We start from the raw sequence: 23,786 nt of genomic DNA, 5'->3' as shown, positions 1-23,786 counted from the left end.
ACAGATTACTAACATAATTATACACAATATTACTGTAGTTATATACGTTATTAACAAAATTATACAGGTTATCACTGAAATTACACAGACTATTACTAAAGTTATACATGTCATTAATGTAATACAGATTATTACAGTAGTTATTTCAATTATTAGTCTTTAAATATTCCATGGAATGTAAAAAAAAAAAAACAATTAATTTCCTTTTCTAAGATTACAAGTTATTACTGTGATTATACAAGAACTAATTGCATAATTCCATGAAATCTTTTACTTTTAACATCATTTTCAAAATACAGTAATATACCTTTAAAACAATAATTATATTTAAAAGTATGATGAACGTTTAGCTTAGGTAGAGATAATTACTGTTGTTAAAATAAAACACTCTAAATGAATGTGTTATAATATTGTTTATATACATATACCTGTAAAAATTAAAAGACTAAACTGCAAAACGATTGGCATAAAAATACACAGCCATTAATTGCTTTTGTGTTTTTTTATTATTTGTTACTTGAAACAACATATTTAGTTATTTAATAACACCACCAAAGCAACATTACTGGTATTTTTTTTACAATTCTTTCATAAACATCTTTTTAGAGTAATTTCTATACAATATACAGCTTAGCCTCCCAAAAAATAATAACAGCAGAATGAACAGTTTAAACTGTGCATAAAGAAAAAGATACTGGCAATGCAAGCTTACTATTCTACTCTCTCCATTCAAAGTTTGCAATGTTTGCAATCAAAGAAAGAACCTTGGGATTAATGGACTGCTGTCTTTTAGATTGCTTCTTTTCCACCTTGGTCCCTCTGTCTGGATTTATCTTGAAAAGGCACCTGTGAAGACAGAATTACACCTCAATATAGTGCTACCAACAATTGTCTAAATACATATATATATATATATATATATTTATTAGGCATGGGCCGATATAACATTCTGACGGTATGATAACCTTGGATAAAAATACAGTTTCACGGTTTTCACGGTATTGTGCTCACTGCTCTGAAATATATTCTTTTTAATGTATGGGTAAAAAAACAACTTTTTTCCTCTTTGAAAAGAATATATTTAATTTTTTGAAATATTTATGAGCAATTCCAGCTTTATGGATGTGACATTTGCAGTAAAAACTTAAAACATAAATTCACATAGAAAGTATATGTTAACATTATATTGAAACATCTGTTTATATTTTCCAGAACTACTGATTACAGAGTTAATGGATCAGAAAAATATCAATCTGTAGACATTTTTTGTACTTTAAATGAGGGAAATAAATATGCGTTATGGATGTGACCAAAAAAGTCAGCGAGTTTACAGTATCCAACATACTTTGTAGAAATTCTGTGAATTAAACTGCACAACCCAAAAGAAATAATGCTAATCAAAAGGATAAGAGTTGGCTCACTATAGAATAAACATGATTGGTTTTATTTTATTTAAGATTTTTGCATTTATGATGAAAAAGTGTCGTTATGGATGTGACATCTCTCCGTTATGGATGTGACAGATGTGAAATTGCCACTTGTGTGACTTTGGTAAATCAAATATAATTGTTTAAAAACACTGACAGAGACATTTTTGAGTATTTCCAAAGTACAGTAAAATACTTACTTGCACAAAAAAACTTAGAAACGGCTTCTGTATTTTGGTGAAAATGTAATTTTTTTTCATGGCAAGGTTGACATTTGCATGGAATTGCTCTTATAATATTTTAACATGTCAGGCTAAATAATTTAAATGAATAATTGACTTTTGCTGTCTTCATTTGCTTTAAAAACACAGATTTCTTTACAATTTAAAACTGCATATTTGGATATTTTTTTTTACTAGAGATACTGTTGTCCTAAAAAACAAACAAAAAAAAGGAAACAAAAAAATCTTACACACACCTTAGGAACGGTATTACTGAAAATATTATTTTTTAATTTTAAAACCGTGACTTTCCAAACCTTTTCCAAAGTCTTATTTGTTTTATTTTCGGCTTAACCATTTTAAGGTAAATATTATTAGCCCCCTTAAGCAATATTTGTTTTGGATTGTCTACAGAACAAACCATCATTATACAGTTACTTGCCTAATTACCCTAACCTACCTACTTAACCTAATTAACCTAGTTAATTGTCTGTGTGTATGTATATGTATGTATGTATGTGTGTATATATATATATATATATATATATATATATATATATATATATATATATATATATATATATATATATATATATATATATATATATATATATATATATATATATATATATATAGAGATAGATTGTATGGCTTGTTTCATATGCAAACAAGTATCGGCATCTGAAAAGGTGTGAACCAAATGGCCTGCAGGATCTCAAGAGTTGTGAGCCAAATAAACCATTTGTTAATCTCTGGAGAGGTTATATACTTTGTTATAAAGTACTGTCTCAAAGACAGTACTTTGGGTTAAGTTACTTGAAGACAGACGAGTTAACATCACTGCTGAGGAACGGCACTATTCATTGTCTTCAATAAAGTCTTCTTCCCATAAGAACTTTGGTCAGCTTACTTATTGTATGTATTAGAGTCATCTAATACATTGGCGAGCCACCCAAGAACGGTTAAGCCAAATACAGCAAAATCTAAAATATATATATATATATATATATATATATATATATACTGTGCCACACTAACATTTTCATGTCTTCTGTAGGTTAGCTTGGATTGCAGACTGATTATGACGTGACATGGCCATACAGGTGTCTCTCAATAAATTGAAATGTCATTGAAAAGTTTATTTTAGTAATTTAATTTATAAAAATGAAACTCATATATTACATACATTCATTTAAATTAAAATATTACTTAAGACCAATAACAGAAATGTTGGGACTACTGAAAATTATGAACATGCACAGCACTCAATATTTGGTTGGGGTAATTTTTGCATGAGTCACTTCAGTAATGTTGCATGGCATGGAAGTGATCAGTCTATGGCACTACTGAGATGCTATGAAGCTTAAGGTTGTTCTGATAGCAACTTTCAGAAATTCTTGCATTGTTTGGTCTAGTGTCTCACATCTTTCTCTACTTCAAATTTGAGCGAGTTTGGTGGCCAATTGAACACAGGGATACAATGGTCCATAAACCAGGCATTAGTACTTGTGTCAGCATGTGGGCAGGTGTCAAGTCCTGCTGGAAAATCAAATCAGCAACTCCATTAATCTGGGGAACCAGTGAAGTACTTTAAATGTTCCTGGTAGATGGCTGCGCAGTGGACCAGCAGTGGACCAACACAAGCAGATGACATGCTCCTTAAACTACCACTGACTGAAAAATCTACACTGGACCTCAAGCAGCTTGGATTATGTGCCTCTTCTCACTTCTAAAGGAAATTTCAAGTTTAAAAGAGGACTTTGGTAAACTGACTAAGAGTTTTTTTGAGCAGTCTTTTGTCCTCAGCCCAGGAAACACACCTCTGATGTAGTCTAATGCTTCCATATGCTGACCAGCTTCATGGAGATGCTGATTTGATTTTCCAGGAGGATTTGACACCTGTCCACACAGTCAGAAGGACAATATTACTGTGCTCGATTGGCCAGCAAACTCTGGCCTATGGAAAGAGAACCTATGAGGAATTATGAAGAGGAAGTTGTGTCACTAAACCAAACAACGCAGAAGAGCTAAAAGCCATTTTTCAGAGCAACCTGGGCTTCACACCTCAGCAGTGCCACAGACTGATCCACACCATCCCACGTCACATTGCTAAAGTAATTCATGAAAAAAATTGCCCCGACCAAGAATTGAGTGCTGTACATGTTGTTAATTTACAGTAGTCCAACATTTCTATGTTAAAAATCTTATTTTTAATTGGTCCTAAGTAATATTCTAAATTTGGGGTTTTCATTAGCTGTAAGCCATAATCATCAAAAGTAAATGAAATAAACACAAATATATTAGTCTGTGTAATGAATCTATATTATATATGAGTTTCACTATTTAAATTGAATTACATGGCTTTTACATGGCATCTAAATTTATTGAGATGTACTTCTATTTGAGTATCTCCCATTAGGCAATTGTGCCTACAATGACTTTGAAGCATCTGCTGCCAGTGTGAACATCTCCACCGATTACTAAGGTCATGATGGCCGCACCACAAGACATATACATACACGAAGCAACTCTTTCTTAAATATTTCTCAAAACTTGGAATATTGTAATTTATCGAAAATGAATAGACAGTTTGTAATGTACCAATACATCTTCCCAAAATTGCCAGAAGAGCTTGTGTGAAGTTGCTCCTTAAACTTCATAAATGTATTATATGTTGTAAGGAATTTACCATTAAATAGCTTTTTTTTAAATATGGACTATTCTTGTGTTGTTTAAAGTCCATTCATTAAATGAGCCGATTCGTAAATAAAGTTTATCATTTTATATATTCGTCACATATATAAACACATTTTCCCTACCAACCATCTATTTTGTAGTTACACTTTGAAGGCTTACCTTTGCATGAACTCCAGAGTTACACCAACTTCCAATGGATAACTGATGTTGAGACTGTAGTAGGTCACAAACATCATCAGAAGGGCATCACCACAATTTGTGACACCATCGTTCACAATGGTCTGATCCACAGCAATCATAAAGCGTCCAGCTGTCAGGGGAGAATTCCCTACATTACACAAACACATACATTGGTCAAATTTTAAAATTACAACAGTGCTTACATGGCTATTTCTCCTTTTCAGTTAACTACCCTGATGAAGAAATAATAATAGTAAAAAATATAAATTTTTATGGTTTACTAGAAACCCCAGCAAGATTTAATTTACCTGTCACTTAAACTTGACACAACATCTTTAATTTCCGACTCACTCAACTGAGTATTTGCTTGCAGAGCACCTTAAAGATCAACTACATACTGGTGGCACACAGAGTTAAGACTGTCAATTTGTTCCACAATCATTTGAATAGTGGAGGAAGGTATAAGGTATTTGGCTTATAACTTCATATAAAACCGAGATAAAGTCCTCATATCATATCAGGTGGGCACAGGATATCCTCTGGCTCATCAATTCTTACCTCTGGTGCATTTTGAGCAACATCAAGTGACTCACTCTGCACAGAATGAACAATATACACATCTGATACCTGTAAAGATGTAGCATTTTTATGATATTTAGAGAGGTGAGCAGTAAAGGAGGACCTCAATGAAAAGGTTTTGCCACACATTTTAAATGGGCACTTAACCTCTTCTTTCTTCAAAACATGTGATTTTAAATGATCTAAGAGATCTTTAAGATCATTGCACTTTCTGACAAAGTGGATGTTGACATATCAGTGGACCCTGTACTGTTTCCCACTGCAATATGGATGACTGTCTATGGTGGCGCAAAATATGACTTTTAAAGCAATTGTACTTTGTGAATCTTGATTTGCAACCAGCTACACAACAGGCATATTCACTATGAGCTTCATTTTTGTGTAACTGTTGGTGATTAACATACCCTTTCAGTGTTTTTGAAGCAATGCCACATATAGGACATGTGAAAGTTTTTGAAACACTTGCCATGTTGCATACTCACTTCAGTGTAATAGAGATATATTTGAGCTTGAAAATGCCTTCTTGCTTCAGGTAGTTTCACGTTTAAATTCTTGAATCAAACAACTGAGGGTGAAAAAAAAGAGACAGAAGTTTGCAAATGCTTGCTATGTAAAAATTATCCAAGTATAACTAAACACAAATCACTGAAAACTCACAAACTCCCATTTATACAGAAAAGTCAAATGCCTGTAATCTTTATGAAAAATTATGTGAAATTTGTAGTATAGTTAAGCTTTTCTGAAATGAAATGCAGCTTGTAACGTTAATGTTTTCCCCTTACAAATGTGACTATAATAGCACAGTATGAGTGACTATTTCCCCCGTTGCATTTCAGCTTTATATCAACTAATTTACGTTCAATTTATGCCAGACTCAACGCTGACTTGTTTTAAACCAAACCATTATCTTTTATAACACTTTAGACGGTATCTTGGTCGTTAAAAAGCTCAACGAAGTAACGTAAGGTTAATGTGGCATATTGCTATTATTTTAAGCAAATCTTTAATGTTAGACTAGTTAACCAGCTAACTTGTGTTAAAAACACGGCCACAGAAAACAACAAAAGCATAAGTTTTAAATAAGGCAATTAGGAATTATTTTATTCGGCAACGTTGAATTTGAAGCTAAAACTCAGCTGCAACCTTAACGTTACTTAGCAAACATAACGTATGTCCTACATTACTCGCCTTGTCTATCAAAACGTACACTTTGACAGTTGTATATTTGAATACGTCGATAGGTACTTTAGAGTCAAGCTTTTGGCGTTACCTCACAGATGTGGAGTTTCCTCTTCACAGCAGAGAAATGAATTTGCGCGGCCGCGTCTCCGTTCAGATGGCGCGCTTTCTTCCCGTGTTCAGGACTGCCACCTTTCAGTCGTGTTCTGATGTCGTAAAATGATTGCTATGCTAATCGTGTTACGAACACAGAAGTAGGCCATGTAATGTTTAGTTAACTTTTTGTTGACTTGTAACTGTAAAGATTGATTAGAAAAAATATTTACAGGTCATAACATGCATACACAAGTAATATGTGTGATTAGTCTGTAGGAGAAAAATAATATAATAGCATACATCATACATATTATAGAAAATGAATATAATAATTAAAATGAGCATTTTTTTGTATCTTACAGTGCATGTACTGTACAGTATGTGGCCTAAAATACTAGGCTATTATTTGACATTTATAACTTCAATTTAATCTTCACTTTAACAGGTTACAGAAAAATCACGTTTATCCACATAATCATCACATGTGACCACGCATGAAGTTCATGTGCCCACATGTGGAGACTTGTTCGAGATGACACGTTATCCTGTGAACAGCTGGCAGTTAAAGTTGGACAAATAGTCTAACCCATGTTATAACATGTGGAGCACATGAAACCCATTCCAACATGCTCACCAAGCAACTGCTTGTCAACCTTGTTTACAAATATTTATTTGAATGAGCTATTGTATACAAATTGCATGTTCACATTTTGCAAGATTCAACATTCATATTAAAAAAGACATTCATGTGTATTTTCAGCCCACTATGCTACAAGTTTTTTACTTATTTATTTATTGTAAACCTCAACATCTTGGTGCTATTGGTGTTACTTTTACATTTCATACTTTACAAAACAATATAACAAACCCTTACAAAAAATAACTGCAGTAAACTGAAGTAAAACTGCAGTATAACTGTGGAACAATAGCAGTATAAAGAATAACTGCAGTAAAAATATTTGCTACTGCAAAATTGCAATATAATGAAGTATAAACACAGTTCAACTACATTACTACATATTGAATTGAAAGTTCAACGCCAGTTTAATTTTCAGTACATTAAAGTACAACTATAAAAAAAGGTAAACTGCAACTTTACTCCACTTGTGCATTGTAGTGCTGTACAGTCTAATTTGCCAATGGTGTGATAATTGGACTACTATAGGCTACTGTACTTGTTTTTGTACTTATTTTCAGGTATTTTCTTATCGTAAACTAGTCATCTTCTAAATAGAATTTGAAAAGTTTATTAGCAAAAACAGATATGTGCAAGGCGCAGTGGGTAGCACTGTCGCCTCACAGCAAGAAGGTCACTGGTTCGAGTCTCGGCTGGGTCAGTGGTAATTTCTGTGTGGAGTTTGCATGTTCTTCCCGTGTTGGCGTGGGTTTCCTTCGGGTGCTCCGTTTCCCACACAGTCCAAAGACATGCGCTATAGGTGAATTGGGTAGGCTAAATTGTCAATAGTGTATGTGTGTGAATGAGTGTGTATGGGTGTTCCCAGTGATGGGTTGCAGCTGGAAGGGCATCTGCTGCTTAAAACATATGCTGGATAAGTTGATGGTTTATTCCGCTGTGGCGACCCCAGATTAATAAAACCCCGAAAAGAAATGAATGAATAATATGTGCAATTTCACATGCACATGTAGTCAAGTGAAACTTCACATGCAAAATCATGTGGCATTTCTGTAAGGGATGATTATATCTTCAATGGTACTAAAATCACTTTAAATGTGGTTCGATTTTTGTTAACCTATTTTTACAGGAATAATCAGTAAATATTAAAGTCAAATTACACATTACTCTCTGAAAATACAGAAAATTTAATTAAAAAAACTGAAAAAACATTAATTAATTAATTCATTCATTCATTTTCTCTTCGGCTTAGTCCCTTTAATAATCAGGGGTCGCCACAGCGGAATGAACTGTCAACTTATCCAGCATATGTTTTACACAGCGGATGCCCGTTCAGCTGCAACCCATCACTGGGAAACATCCATACACACTCATTCACACACATACACTACGAACAATTTAGCCTACCCAATTCACCTGTACCGCATGTCTTTGTACTGTGGGGGAAACCGGAGCACCCGGAGGAAACCCACGCCAACACGGGGAGAACATGCAAATGCCAACTGACTCAAGCCGAGGTTCGAACCAGCGACCTTCTTGTGAGGCGATTGTGCTACCCACTGCGCCACCTGAAAAAACATGTAATACCAAAATACTAACAATTATCTGCAAATTAAATGTTGGAATTTTTAAATACAGAAAATATCTGTAAAAATATATATTTCACCGTATAATGAAAAAACAGGAAAATTCTGTAAAAAAAATACAGACAATTGTCTGTAAAATAACATTTATTTTTTACAGTTTATTTTTACAGGAATAATATGTAAATATTAACGTAAAATTACGTGTTACTCTCTTAAAATACAGAACATTTCCTTTAAAAAACAGAAAAAGAATGTAATACCAAAATACAAGCAATAACTGTAAATTTAATGTAATTTTTTTTATTACAGAACATATCTGTAAAACAACAGGTATTCACTGTATAATGAAAAAACTGAAAAATTCTGTAAAAAAATACAGACAATTACCTGTAAAATAACGTTTATTTTTTACAGTGTATATATATATATATATATATATATATATATATATATATATATATATATATAATTTATTTATTTATTTATTTTTAATCATTTTTAGTTTATCAAGTTAATATAGTTTTTAGGTTTGTAATGATTTTCTCATTTTTTTATTTTACTTGATTTTTAGTAAATCATTATTAGTGCTGCAAATTGCCAATAAAAGTTATAAATTTTCAATAGTTAAATATTTGTAGAATTATACTGTAATTTTTTATCGTTTTATTAAACTTTTAATGTAACTTTTATTTGTATTTATTTTTTTATATTCCATTTCTTCCATTAATTTAGCTTTTATTTTGTTCCTATATGCGACCATTTAGGTTATATGTTTTATCAAGCGTTCCAACTTTTGCTTTGTTTCTATTTTTTGTTTAGTTTAGTACATTTTAGTACTTTTTATTAATTTCCATTTCTTGTATGTTCTGTGTTTCATATTAATCTTTTTTGTTTATTTATACAGTAACTTTCACTACAAACACATTAACCAGCTGTTTTAATGGTCCAGTAGGTTAACTATTAGCAGGGTATTAGAGGTTGGATTACAGCAGCCTAACTGATATTGGTTAGCATTAACTAATACAAACATCAGCATACGAGCAATGTCCTTTCTTATATTGAACAAATGACATTATTATTTAAGATATACAAATACAGCCAAAATTATTTGCCCTCCCGTGAATTGGTTTTCTTTTTCAAATATTTCTCAAATGACATTTAACAGATTCAGAAAAAAATTTCACAGTATTTCCTATAATATTTTTTCTTCTGGTGAAAGTCTTTGATTTGTTTTATTTTGGCTAGAATAAAAGCAGCTTATTAAATTGTTTAAACCCAATTTAAGATCAATATTATTAGCACCCTTAAGCAATATTTGTTGTGGATTGTCAATAGAACAAACCACTGTTATACAATGGCTTGCCTAATTACCCTAACTTTACCCTAATTAACCTAGTTAAGCCTTTAAATGTCACTTTAAACTGAATACTAGTGTCTTGAAAACTATCTAGTCAAATATTATTTACTGTCATCATGGCAAAGATAAAATAAATCAGTTATTAGAAATTAGTTATAAAACTATTATGATTAGAAATGTAGTTAATAATAATAATAATAATAATAATAATAATAAAAAAATAATAAATATTATTATTATATAGGTAATTATTAATAAATCAGCAGGGCTAAAAATTCTGACATCAACTGTATATATCTTTTACATGATAACTAGTTCACTGTATGACTAAGTGTATACATGTAAACAGTCAATGGACTCAAGTGTGGACTTCACTGACAGAATCTCCAGTTATTTGTATTTTTATTTCCTCATTTCCACTCTCTCTCCTGATTAATTCCACATTCCAGACGTTGTACGTCATCTGCACCATTGTCTCTCAATGCTAATATCAGAGAGGCACGTGCGGCCCTCCTGTAGTCTCTGCGACGATCAATAGAGCGACATCATTCCAGCGTCATCTCCATGGAAACCATCCTGCTCCACAGCAATGATTGGCTGACTCCCAGAAGCTGCTCGTACGTGATTGGAGGAGCCCCCCCTTATTTCTCTCTCTCTTTCTCACTCGCTCAGCCACACACTCTCCTGCTCTTCATCTTAATGTTGTTATCTTACCAAACACACATTTAGCCAGAGCTCTGAGATCCAGAAGCATCACTGGAAACCAGGATCCCCCCTTTTGATGAACTGACGCGTCCGAGCGGAGGAGGTGATAAGGATGAAAGGACGACGCAATGAACCGAGTGCAAATCCAGTCCACGGAGAGAGAGAGAGTGGAAATGAAGAGACCTGTTAGGAAATAAGACATCACCTTCTGCTTCAAACACCTGCTCTGTCTACATGTTTTTTTCATCGTCGTCTTTATATATCTGAGTCTTTTGTATCAACAGCTGAAGCGATATATGGAGATTCTGTGCGTCTCTCGATTAAGGATTTCATTTTGTATTGGGGATCCTTGTTTTATAAGACATTGATGTGCTTGATTTTTATATAATAAGAGATTTTTGGGAGTGATGCAGTTCATTTGAGGAATATAAGCTTGGGGATGTCTCTTTAAGAATTCGCTGTAGCTTTTTGTTTATACATCTACAAGTTTTAGTTGAATACATTTGGCTGTAGATTAATTTTTGCATTGCCAATGCACAAAGATTAGCCATAAACTGGAACGCTGCAACTATTTTTCCTCCATGTGCTTGTTTGAGAATATTCGCTTCTCTGGGCATCCTTGAAACCTGTGTTTGCACTCGGAAACGAAGTAATGCATGACTTGTGTACTAGGCCAGACCCATCGGAACCACCGCAGCACGGTTCACCCACGCCAGAGATGATTAGCGGTGAACCTGAACCTCCAGCTGGACCTGGGCATCCCGATCGAGGAAAACCAGAGGAGAAAGCACTAAATACTGATGTTTTGAGTGCGGTGAACATGAGATCCTCCACGACTAATGGAAACAGCAGTGTCATGGTGCCGTCCAATGTTTTGGCTAAGCGGCATCATTCTCTATACGAAGGGCTGAATGGATGCGAGGCAGGAGGATTCGGAAAGGTGCGTTTAAAATGCATTTTCTGTGTGCAAATATTCCTGACGAAGGCCTATTATAGTCTTTCTCTGGTGTAGCCAGATGGATTCATCTTCAGATATGCTGATTCATTTGTAACTAAACATTTCTGTGTGTTTCCTTGAGACAAACTATGGTTTTATAGTATTTTTTACTGGCAAAACAGCAGTATAGATAAAACTGTTAATACTAATCTTTGTTTGCACTGAATGGATATGAGGCAGGAGGATTTGGAAAGATGCATTTAAAATGTGCAAATACTCATGATGAAGGCCTATTATAGTCTTTTTCTGATGTAGCCAGATGGATTCATCTGATGTTAGAGTTGGTGTACGTTTGGAAATCTTGAGCTGACATCTTATTTGCTTATTTATGAGGTTTATAATTGGATTTTAGTGAGCGTTAACTGTTCAGATGTCACCATTCAAATCTCATAGTCTTTGTCAGTTTGCAATAATATGTTTGCTTTAAATTTCACAGTTGTGGAAGTTTTTGTGTAACACTCATGAATATTTAATTAGGGATCCTCTGAGGTCATTAATGATTAGTTGACTGTTCTGAAACTTGCTGTAGTGCTGCATTGCTTCATGCAATGGTTAAAAGCAAAGCAAACCTGTTTTAAAGATATAAAACAAAGCTTTTAATGCTGAAATGCCACTATTCAAATCTTATATATACTCTTTGTCAGTTTGCAATATCATGTTTGCTTTAAATTTCACTGGAGGTTTTGGTATAAAGCTTGTGAATATTCAATTAGGGATCCTCTGAGGTCTTTTATTAGTTGACTGTTCTAAAACTTGCTGTAGTGCTGCATTGCTTCATGCAATGGTTAAAAAAAATGCAAACCAATTTTTAATATATAAAACAAGACTTTTAATGTTGAAATGTCACCATTCAAATCTCATATAGTGTCTTTATTAGTCCATTTAATGTGTTTGCATCACTTTAAAGTGTATTTATGAAGCTCATGAATATTTAATGAAACAGTTTGATTAGTGGGGTGTTCTGAAACTTGCTGTAGTGCTGCATTGCTTCATGCAATGGTTAAAAGCAAAGCAAACCCATTTTCAAGATACAAAACTAGGCTTCCAGTGTTGAAACTTCATCATTCAAATCTCATGCATATTCTTTGTCAGTTTGCAATAATGTGTTTGCTTTAAATTTCACTGGATGTTTTTGTATGAAGCTTATTAATATTTAATAAGGGATCCTTTGAGGTCATTAGTGATTAGTTGGCTGTTCTGAAACTTGCTGTAGTGCTGCATTGCCTCATGCAGTGGTTAAAAGCAAAGCAAACCCATTTTCAAGATACAAAACAAGGCATCCAATGTTGAAGCTTCATCATTCAAATCTCATACATAGTCTTTGTCAGTTTGCAATGTTGTGTTTGCTTTACATTTCACTGGAAGTTTTCGTATAAAGCTTGTGAATATTTAATTAGGGATCCTCTGAGGTTGTTTATGATTAGTTGACTGTTTTGAAACTTGCAGTAGTGCTGCATTGCTTCATGCAATGGTTAAAAGCAAAGCAAACCCATTTTCAATATACAAAGCTGTTGAAATGTCACCATTCAAATCCCATATAGTGTCTTTATTAGTCCATTTAATGTGTTTAGATCACCTTAAAATGTATTTATAAAGCTTATGAATATTTAATGAGGCTGTTTGATTAGTGGGCTGTTTTAAAACTTGCTGTTGTCCTGCGTTGCTGTATGCAGTGGGTTAAAAGCAAAGCAAATCCGGTTTCACCATGTAAAACAAGGCTTTTTATGATGAAATGTCTCCATTCAAATCCCACATAGTGTCTTTAAGTCAATGTAATGTTTGCATCACCTTAAAATGTATTTATGAAGCTCATGAATATTTAATTAGGCAGTTTTGATTAGTTGCCTGTTCTAAAACTTGCTGTAGTGCTTGCTGCGTTGCTTCATGCTGGTTAAAAGCAAGGCAAACCCATTTTCATGATATAAAACCAGGATTTTAATGTTGAAATGTCACCATTTCATGTGTTTTGATGTTTGCTGTTGTACTACATTGCTTCACACATTTTCAAAGGGGTAAATGCAGTGTGAATCCATTTTCAGGGTGTAAAATGTGGCTTGAACTTCAATTCAAGATTAAGCCTAGTGGGTTAGGTCTTGTAGTATTTCATGCTGTTGTTCTTGTATTTATTTGCTGATGTATGTCAGAGTTCAAGGACTAATAGGATCTGAATGCATCCAGAAATCTATTGTATGAATTACAAACATGAGCAGTAAAGAATGTTTACTGAGCTTTGTTTTCCTTCTGTCCTTGCCATGTTTCATGTCAAATCAATTCATGTAAACAATACTGTCAATTAGAATAATAGGAATTATAATCACTGTAAAGAAATCCATTTTTACAGTGCCGATGTGGCATCTAGAGCAGCATTCATGTGGATGTAGACTGTAATTACATGATTGCATAAATAATGCTGTGAGATTTAAACCTGTTTTTTTTAAATAAACATTTTTTCTGTAGTAAATTACACTTTAAATATAAAACTAAAACCACCTGTAGGACAAAACAAGTCACCATCTTCGTTTTATGAGTCATTCAATTAACCAATTGATTTATTCAGGCAACTAAAAGAATCTTTATGAATGAATCACTTGATCAATGATTGGTTCAGACTTTTTTTTCTGTTTATATATATATATATATATATATATATATATATATATATATATATATATATATATATATATATATATATATATATATATATATTTATTTTTTTATTTTTTATTTTTTTATTTTTTTACTTTTTTATTTTTTTGAAAGCATTGTTATTGGCAAAACAAAGCAAAAACCAACAATACTGATAATGTCCCCTTAAAACCAAACTTCTGGTTCATTAAAATGGGCTTTAAAATGGTTTTTAAAATATTAAATCAAAACTGCCAGTAGGTGGCGACAAGTCACTGGCTTCATTAGTGAGTCACAGTTGAATCTGATTCATTCAGAATGTTTAACATTGTTCAAATGAGTCTGCGCCAGTGGTGTAGTGGTTAGTGTGATGACACATGCACTCCGGTGCTCACGGCGACCCGGTTTCAATTCCCGCCTCGTGGTCCTGTGCCGATCCTTCCCCTCTCTCGGCTCCCCATGCATTACCTGTCAGTACTCTACATTTCTGTATCAATTAAAGGTAAAACCCCCCGGAAAAATTATTATATAAAAAAAAAATGTTCAAATGAATATTCAGAACAGTATGAAAGCATCACTGAGTCATTAAATCATTGAAATATGCTGATTCATTTAGGATTCATTTAGTTTCCCTCTGACAAAACGTTTTTTAAGTATTCTATTGGCAAAACAATGCAAAATCAGACAATATTGATAAACTGTGTTGATATAAACTTCTTGTTTATTGAAATGTGCTTTAAAATTATTATTTAAAAATTAAAGTAAATCTGCCAGTAGGTGGCGACAAGTCATCGATTTCGTTAGTGAATCGTTAATTCATCCGACTTATTCATAATGTTATCCGGTTCATTTATAATTTGTTCAAATTACTATTTGGAACAGTTTGAAAGCATCACCGAATCATTGATTCATTGAAATATTCATTTACGAACTAAACATTGCTGTGTGTTTCCATGACTCAAAATATGTTTAAGTATTTTTATCGACAAAACAGAGCAAAAACAGACAACATTGACACAACTGTGTAAACTGTGTAAAACTGTGTGTTAATTGAAATGGACTGAAATCATTCTTTAAATATTAAATTAAAACTGCCAGTAGGTGGCGACAAGTCACCGATTTCATTAGTGAATCATTCGTTCAAATGACTAATTGGAATGTTATGAAAGCATCACTGAGTCATTGATTCATTCAAATATGCTGATTCATTTAGGAACTAAACATTTCTGTGAATTTCCCTAAGACAACATTTTTTTAAAGAATTCTATTGGCAAATAATGCAAAATCAGACAATATTGATAAAACTGTGTTGATATAAACTTCTTGTTTATTGAAATGTGCTTTGAAATTATTATTTAAAAATGAAATTTAATCTGCCAGTAGGTGGCGACAAGTCACCGATTTCGTTAGTGAATCGTTAATTCATCCGACTCATTAATAATGTTATCCGGTTCATTCATAATTTGTTCAAATTGCTATTTGGAACAATATGTTTAACTCTAAATATGTTAAAGTATTTTATCGACAAAACAAAAACAGACAATATTGACACAACTGTGTTAATACTGCACGTCTTGTTAATTGAAATGGACTGAAATCATTCTTTAAATATAAAATTAAATCTGCCAGTAGGTGGCGACAAGTCACCGATTTCATTAGTGAATTCATCGACTCGTTGGTTCAAATGACTAATTGGAATGTTATGAAAGCATCACTGAGTCATTGATTCATTCAAATATGCTGATTCATTTAGGAACTGAAAATTACTGTGAGGTTCCCTCAGACAAACTATGGTTCGGTTGCATCTGTAAGTATTTCTAATGTCAAAAGTGTAGTAAAAACAAGCGCAGTTAAGTATAGTAGAACAGTACGGGCTTACTTGTTAGACTGTTGTATTAAATCGGTATCTCAAAAACAGGAACAAAAGCGAGCGTGCTTAAGTGATATTCATGAACTATATCATTTAATTAGATTTGATTTATTTGACATAGACATCACAATTACACTGGACAAACTGTATGCATTTGTTTGAGTATTGAGTGTCTCCTTTCCAAGAAAGGCTTGACATTTGAAATAAATGCTATTACAATACATAAAAACTAAAACATTTAAATAAATGAATTTAAAAAAAAATCTCCAAAGCATTATAATTCTTTACATACAAAAGCTCTAATGGAAATGCTGCATGATCAAACAATAAATGAATAATAGACTTTTCCCCTCACATTTATATAAATACTGCACACATATCTATTAAATCATGAAGAATTGTACAGCAAAATCTCATTCTGGAGCTTATTTTGCGCTCATATATTAAACGTCAGATCATTCATCACAATGAAAGAGTTCAGACATCAGGACTTGTTTTTATTTAATCTTTTGCAAAGTGCATGACTTCATAATGTCAGCTTAATTAAAACATATTGTAGACAATGCACATCACTGTCTCGTCTTTAATGCATTTGTCAGGAGCTAAATTCAGACGCAGTGAATGACCTCAACCCATATTCCTGCTGCTGCAGACTCGATGTGGGACAGCGCAGGATTCACTTAATGCGTCCTCATTGAAAATCAATAGCAGCGCTGCAGATAGTCTCGTTCCTGTCACTGACCTCGCTGGTCATTTTGAGGTGTGAAAGCGTGGTTTAGGTGACAGTGATCATGCACTTTTTTTTTCCATGCGGAGAGTGTTGAAGAATAAAACTAGTCATGCTTAACTGCACTTTTCAGTAGCAATAATAATAGCTTTTGTCAGAATATTGACGTTTTCTTAAGGTCAAAGGAGCCGCAAGTAGCAGCAGAGCATGACAAAACATGGTTGCCACATAGTATTTTCAACTGTATTAACCCTTGTGTTAATCAAGAATGCATGAATATATGCTGTCATGGCTTTGCATTTAAAAAATGAGGATATAATGGAAGTCAATGGGGCAAAAACAGCCACAAACATAATGAAAGGGGAGTCAATAGCCGCGTTTCCACTATCGCGCCTAAAGCGAGCGAGCCAAGGCCAGTCGCGTTTCCACTATCACTTCCGGGGCGTAATCGGGCCAAAGCGGGGCTTCCTTGGGGCCAGCGTCCGGCCTTTTTCGGCCCGCCGAATACCTTGGGCCAAGGAGGGCCAACTGGGGCTTCGGGGCGGGGTTACATACAAAGGCGGAGTTTTCCTGTCAGGTAAAGAGGAGACAAGATGCTTTCTTCCCTTACATTTGTTTTGCTATCGCGCTTGATCAACTCACTAAGAAGAAGAAAAAATGGATAGCAGACAGTACTGGTCAGTTGAGGACACCAGGGCTCTTCTGAACATTTGGGCATCGAAGTAAATGCCGCCGAACTCGAATGTCCTTATCCAGGGATCGCTGTCTGGCCTTACACCAGTAAAAAAGCAATCGCTTCGGTGTTCTCCATCTTAAAGCTCTCGTAGTGATGCCAGGTTGTGTTTGTGGTTATAATTTGAGTTTTTTGTTCCCGCTGAAGTGGGCGGGTTGTGTGACGTTTGATTCGGGGGACGTTCTGGGGGCGGTGTTTGCGTGACGCGCTGCGAGCAACTAGCCCGACAGTGGAAACGCGACATGATTTCGGCCTCATTTCTCAACCTCCCGGGCTATTGGCCCGGCCTGGCCCGATTAAAGCCCTGGCTCGGACTGGCCCGATAGTGGAAATGCGGCTAATTTACCAAGAGTGTATTAAGTTTTAAAAAAAATTCAAAGCATTTTCCCAAAATATGTGTCAATATGAAATTAGTCTGCAAATATCATTCTATTTGCTGAAACACAGAGAGAGTCGTGGCCAAATTAGGACTCAAAACATCTCCCAGTGGATCAAAACAACCCCAACAGCACACAAGGGTTAATCCAAATAAGACATATGTGACAAGACAATGTGTCTCAAACCAGTTTAAAAATAATTCACATTTCATTTTGGATTTATAATAATTATTGAGATTAATGCAAAAATTGGTTAATAATAATAATAATAATAATAATGATGATGATGGGCTGCACGGTGGCACAGTGGGTAGCACGTTCACCTCACAGCAAGAAGGTCACTGGTTCCAGCCTCGACTGGGTCAGTTGGCATTTCTGTGTGGAGTTTGCATATATTCTCCCCGTGTTGGCTTGGGTTTCCTCCGGGTGCTCCAGTTTCACCTCACAAGTCCAAAAACATGTGGTGTAGGTGAATTGAATAAGCTAAATTGTCCGTAGTGTATGTGTGTGAATGAGTGTGTATGGATGTTTCCCAGGGTTTAGTTGCAGCTGGAAGGACATGTGTTGCGTAAAACATATACTGGATAAGTTGTCGGTTCATTCCGCTGTGGCGACCCCTGAGTAATAAAGAGACTAAGCCGAAAAGAAAATGAATGAATGAATATTGATGATGATGATGATATTAAAAATTAGGTTGTTGATGAGAAACTAGTCATGCTTAAGTGCACTTTTCAGTTGCAGTAGTAATAGCTGTTGTCAGTATATCAGTGTTATTGCGGTTGAATGAGCAGCCACATAGTATTTTGAACTGTTTAATCAAAATATACCAATACTATTATTGCATTTGTGCGTTAGATGGTTCATGTAACAAACCAGTTTTAAAATGACTCGCTTTGCATTTTGGAGCTTATAATATTTAATAAGATAAATTAAAAATATTTGTTAATAATAGTAATGATGATGCTATTTAAAAAAAACAAAATTTAGGAATCAGATTAAATAAAAAGAAAGATTCCCATTTCATTTTAGAGCTTATAATAATTAATGAGGTTAATTAAAAATATTTGTTAATAATATTAAAATGTATTTAGGCTTCAAAACATTACTTGATTTCTTTTAAAATTTTATTGTAAAAATTATTTCAATTGCATTATTCTAAAGCTTTATAATAATTAATGCAATTAATAATAATAAAAAAAAACACATTACTAATGCTTTGCTGCTTAGACTTTACACACCTGAAACTTGTCTATAGCACTTATTCACTGCTGCTCTTATAGTTGTGTAAATTGCTTCCTTGTCCTCATTTGTAAGTCGCTTTGGATAAAAGCGTCTGCTAAATGACTAAATGTAAATGTAATTAAAATAGTTATTATCAATACCATCCATATTAATAATATTAATGAGGATTATATTATTAAAAATATTTAAATCATTTTTTTTTTTTATTCAGTTAAAGAATTTATTAATATTGCATTTATACAGCCTATAATAATGAATACAATTATTAAAAAAATATTGCATTTTGTTATTGTTATTATTATTATTGTTGTAAAACCTTTGCATTATTATTTTTCATCGGAGCGTGGAGCAACCTTGCTTTTGTAATTTTGTGTTCAGCTGTAGATACTGTAAGTTGGTGTTTTCCTGTGATTTGAAATATTAGTAAACATCTTCAGATTTTAAATATAGGAGGTGTAAATGATAACAGGGGTCCGGATAATATATATTACATTTTTTGTTACACAGACTGTATTTAAAGCATTAAATGTGTGAACGAGCAAACTAAAGCATAACCTTCAGACTTTAAATGTTGCGCACAGTTTGCATTAACCATTTTCATGGCACTGTTTTTGTTCGTGTGTTAAAATGCTTTGCAGTGCTTTGTTTAATAGCCTTGATTTATTTTGTCCTGCATTTAGTTTAACATCTCCTTTTGTGTTGCACTGAAGATCACACACTTTAAATGACACAAAGGTGTGTTGTTTTCTGTTTGGAGCTCTTGTGATTGATTTGGACTGTCGTTGTGTGAACGTTCTTCATTTTTGTTCTGACAGCATATGAGGGCGAGTAATTGAATTTTGGGTGAGCCATTTCTTTAAAGGCTGCACATCCTAAATGCTGGAGCTGCAGGGCCAGAAATAGAAATGAGAAAAAGTGTACTGCACAGGAGGAGGAGGAGGCTGGTCTCTTTTAGAAAGGCTCCCTCGGGACGCTGGAGGAGAAAGTAGGATGGATGGATGGATGAATAAAAAGATAGATTTTGGCTCATGCTTGATTGGGTTGGTGGCAGGGATGTGGTTTGTCCGTCCCGCTGGTGATGCCTGGATCATGACTGGATCTCCAGCATGGAGACCCAGTTTATACACTGTAAGATATTCAAAAGGCCAAATTAGGCATGTACAGATACATATATTTTTTTAGAGCTGATCCCAAAACTTCTGAGTATTGGCTGATACTGATACCAATAATGCAATTTTGAAACATTTGATAATCTGAAATATAGATTAATATCTCTTCTGTATTACTAAATTCACATTTTTTTCTACACATTTTTAATCATAATAGTTTTAATAACTCATTTACTTTTTTTATTTAAAGAGAAGAGAAAAGAAAAAAAGACAGAAGGGAGAAAAATTGAAGTAAAAAACAAATAACAAAGCAGTTGTCATAAGGGTTACAAAATCAAGTCATAATACATTTGACATGCATTATCTCAAATTGTTTACAATGATGTATTCAGGCCTTTATTTTGCCAGTACTTGTTACACTTTTATTAAAATCAAATCTTAGGTTAAAAGTTAGTCTCTCTATACAGTCTATTTCCTTTACAATTCCTATCCATTGAGCCCCTGTTGGAGGATAAGCCTGAAACCATTTTCGAGTTGTGGCTTTTCTGCTACTTATCAAAAGGATTTGAACTACATATTTGTCAATAGTTGATAATTTCTGGTATTTTCCCAAGGTATAATGTAATAAATGAGTAGTCCAGTTCTTCTCCAGTTATCTTTTTTATATCAGTCGCTATTTCATACCAGAAGGTCTGTATTTTAGGGCAAGCACAAAAAACGTGACAATGGTTAGCCATTGAGGTTCCACATTGTCTCCAACAAGAGCCCAAACTTTTAACACCTGTACGCAATGCAGACAGTTCAGTTTTCCATCCAAACTCTCTCTAAGCTCTTGAGTTTTGTGGTTTTTCTTGTGTGACACACATATCTGTCCAGTTTTCCTCTGTTGTTTGTTGGTTTGACTCTTTCTCCCATTTTGGTTTTATGTAATTTGATGAATGAGTCTTACTGTTTTGTATGCATTCATGTAATTTAGAGACCAGTTTTTTGTTTTCTTCTTTTATGTATGCATCCGAAAATACTGTGATCAAATTGTAATCATCCATAAATTTACTTTTCATTTTTTTACTAATGTAATGTCTAACTTGCAAATATCTGTAAAAGTCCTGCTTGTCTAGGCCAAATATATCTGATAAGGTCTGATAACTCATGAAATGTCCGTTAGAGGTAATGAACTCATTTCTAATCACTGATTTATTTTATCTTTGCCATGATGACAGCACATAATATTTGCCTAGATATTCTTCAAGATACTAGTATCCAGGTTAAAGTGACATTTAAAGGCTTAACTAGGTTAACTAGGGTAAAGTTAGGGTAATTAGGCAAGTCATTGTATAACAGTGGTTTGCTCTGGAGACAATCCAAAATCAATATTGCTTAAAGGGGCGAATAATATTGATCTTAAAATGGCTTTAAAATGTTTTTAAACTGCTTTTATTCTAGCCGAAATAAAACAAATAAGACTTTCTCCAGAAGAAAAAATATTATAGGAAATACTGTGAAAAATTCCTGAATCTGGTAAACATGATTGGGCAAATAATTGAAAAGAGAAAAAAAATGTCTATGAAGGCTAATAATATTTGCACACACACATGCAGAGACACACACTGATGTGATTGCTTCTTGAATACATGGTAATACTAGTTCTTAGTACCTTGAATTCAGTGCAGTTGGCTTTGGATAAAAGCATCTGCCAAATGTAGAATTGTAAATATAATCCTTCAAAATGTGTGCATATAGCACTTTTACAATTATTATCATTCCAAAGCAGCTTTACAAAAGGTGCATGTTATTACATTACAATTCAAATCAGAAAGAGTTAAATGGCCATGACTAGGCATGGGATGATAACCATTTTCAAGGTATACCACGATTTGGAAAAGTCAAGGTTTTAAAACCGCCAAAATTTTCTTTTCTTTTTTTTTTTTTTCAACAGGATCTTCAGCAGAAAAGATATCCAAAGATGCCGTTTTAAATAGTAAATAAATCTGTTTTTGAAAGTAATGAAGACAGCAGAATTCAATGATTCATTTGAATTGTTTACATTTGACATGTTTACTGCTGGCGACGCAGTGGCGCAATAGGTAGTGCTGTCGCCTCACAGCATGAAGGTCACGAGTTCGAGCCTCGGCTGGGTGTGGAGTTTGCATGTTCTCCCTGCGTTCGCGTGGGTTTCCTCCGGATGCTCTGGTTTCCCCCACAGTCCAAATGCATGCAGTACAGGTGAATTGGGTAAGCTAAATTGTCCGTAGTGTATGTGTGTATGTATGAGTGTATGGATGTTCCCAGAGATGGGTTGTGGCTGGAAGGGCATCTGCTGCATAAAATCGTGCTGGATAAGTTGACGGTTCATTCCGCTGTGGCGACCCCGGATTAATAAAGGGACTAAGCCGAAAAGAGAATGAATGAATCAATGTTTACTGCTCCAAAAGTATTTCTCAAAATAAAGTATATTGTGTTCAAATACGGAAAAGTTATTATTTTTTTACCCAGACATTTAAAAAGAATATATTTTAAAGCTGTAATCACAATACCGTCAAACCGTGATCCAAGGTTATCATACCGTCAGAATCTTATACTGACACATGCCTAGCCATTATTTAATTTTGACTAAGGTATGTCTTTAAAAACTACTGCTGACGATACTAACTTTTCCTTCTGAATAAACATAAACAACGAACATTGATCACGCACTTACCAAATCCGTAGAGACAGGACAATCAACTGGAACTGTGCCTTTTTTTTTTAAAGGAGACGAGTGGCAAATCTGGATTTCACCATTTCCAGATTCAAAAAGCTTTTGGGGTAAAAAATGTTCCTTATGAACTTATTTTTCGTGTTTTAGCAGGCCACTGTTATCCAACTGCTTGGGTCCACACGCGAGCTGTGCTCTCATTGTGGGGATATGGATAGAAAACCTTCGTTGCGGCACATTTAAAAATGCAACACTGACAAACCAAGTCTCTGAACAATTCTTCTTCTCCTACCTGTTTGAATTATGGTTGGCAACACAATGTGGCGTCTGTCTGAACACTAACAGTTAAAAACAGTCTTCGAAGCTATTCAATTCAATTCAATTCAATTCACCTTTATTTGTATAGCGCTTATACAATGTAGATTGTGTCAAAGCAGCTTCACATAAAAGCTCATAGTATATTGGAACAGTGTAGTTCAGTTTGTAGTGTTTAAGTTCAGTTCAGTTTAGCTCAGTTCAGTGTGGTTTAATAATCACTACTGAGAGTCCAAATACTGAAGAGCAAATCCAACGATGCGCAGCTCTACAGATCCCGAACCATGCAAGCCAGTGGCGACAGCGGAGAGGGAAAAAAACTTCACTAATGGCGGAAGTGAAGAAAAAAAACCTTGAGAGAAACCAGGCTCAGTTGGGCACGACCATTTTAATTTCTCCGCTGGCCAAACGTCTTGTGCAGAGCTGCAGTTATCA

The 23,786-nt window shown here is 34.1% G+C and overlaps 1 protein-coding gene and 1 long non-coding RNA gene across 2 annotated transcripts in view; one reads left to right on the top strand and one right to left on the bottom strand.

The window, feature by feature from the left end:
* LOC130229898 (peripheral-type benzodiazepine receptor-associated protein 1) overlaps positions 1 to 23,786 on the top strand; it is a 262,006-nt gene that overhangs the window by 33,057 nt on the left and 205,163 nt on the right. The window lies entirely within an intron of this gene.
* Positions 665 to 5,670, bottom strand: LOC130228790 (uncharacterized). Its single transcript, XR_008837810.1, has 3 exons — positions 5,587 to 5,670; positions 4,505 to 4,673; positions 665 to 846 (listed from the first exon to the last, which is right to left on the bottom strand). It is a non-coding gene; the product is annotated as an uncharacterized LOC130228790 (long non-coding RNA).

This window comes from Danio aesculapii, chromosome 5 (assembly GCF_903798145.1).
Source record: "Danio aesculapii chromosome 5, fDanAes4.1, whole genome shotgun sequence".
Taxonomy (NCBI): Eukaryota; Metazoa; Chordata; class Actinopteri; order Cypriniformes; family Danionidae; genus Danio; species Danio aesculapii.
Note: the sequence above shows the minus strand (reverse complement) of the source record. Positions and strands in the feature narration are given on the sequence as shown.